Raw genomic sequence first — 792 nt, forward strand, 5'->3', positions numbered from 1 at the left:
TCTTCTTCTTATTTGCTTTTATTGGAGGTTCGCAATCTTAAATAGAGCACTACCGCCATCTACTGTGGGTTAAAATCAGAGTCTGCACGGCGCATGCGTTTTAAAGACAGCATTTCAAAATTGTTACTTTTTTGTAAAATATAACATCACATTTTTATATTAATGCTACGAGTATTACAACATCATTATTGTGATTTTTTTGTAACATTAGAATTTTTAATTTAGTGCAATATTTTGTCATTGCAACATTTTAGTGTCATTTTCACTAGCAACTGCAATTGGATTTATATTGTATACCTAAGTTCACTGTTATCCCACCAGTCACTATTGTGACCATCAACATGTTTACTCATTCTTTGACCACACTCAACATAACTGAATATATGTGAATGCATATATTAATACTAGACACCCTAAAGATCATGTGTACCAAAAATCTTTGTCATATATTTATGTTAAGACACTTTACTAGCCTTTAGTTTTGGAGCTTTGATACAGCTTTTGATCATCTTCTCAAGGTGCAAACAGGAAATAAACTGCTCTGGTCATGTGACAATTTGCACTAATCATGTGAAACTGCACATATTTAATTGAGACCCTTTATTTTTTCCATATTTGCAGGAAGTGCACTAAAACATCAGTCAGTAAGGTTTTTAGAACTTTATAAATGAAAACCTTTTTTACGGTCACTATTGTGACAGGTGGGATTAAACGGGTTAAATAAGCTTTCCATGGATGTATGGTTTGTTAGGATAGGACAATATTTGGCTGAGATACAACTATTTGAAAATA

Source organism: Sinocyclocheilus rhinocerous, unplaced genomic scaffold (assembly GCF_001515625.1).
Source record: "Sinocyclocheilus rhinocerous isolate Xijiao unplaced genomic scaffold, SAMN03320098_v1.1 scaffold1965, whole genome shotgun sequence".
In the NCBI taxonomy this organism is placed as follows: Eukaryota; Metazoa; Chordata; class Actinopteri; order Cypriniformes; family Cyprinidae; genus Sinocyclocheilus; species Sinocyclocheilus rhinocerous.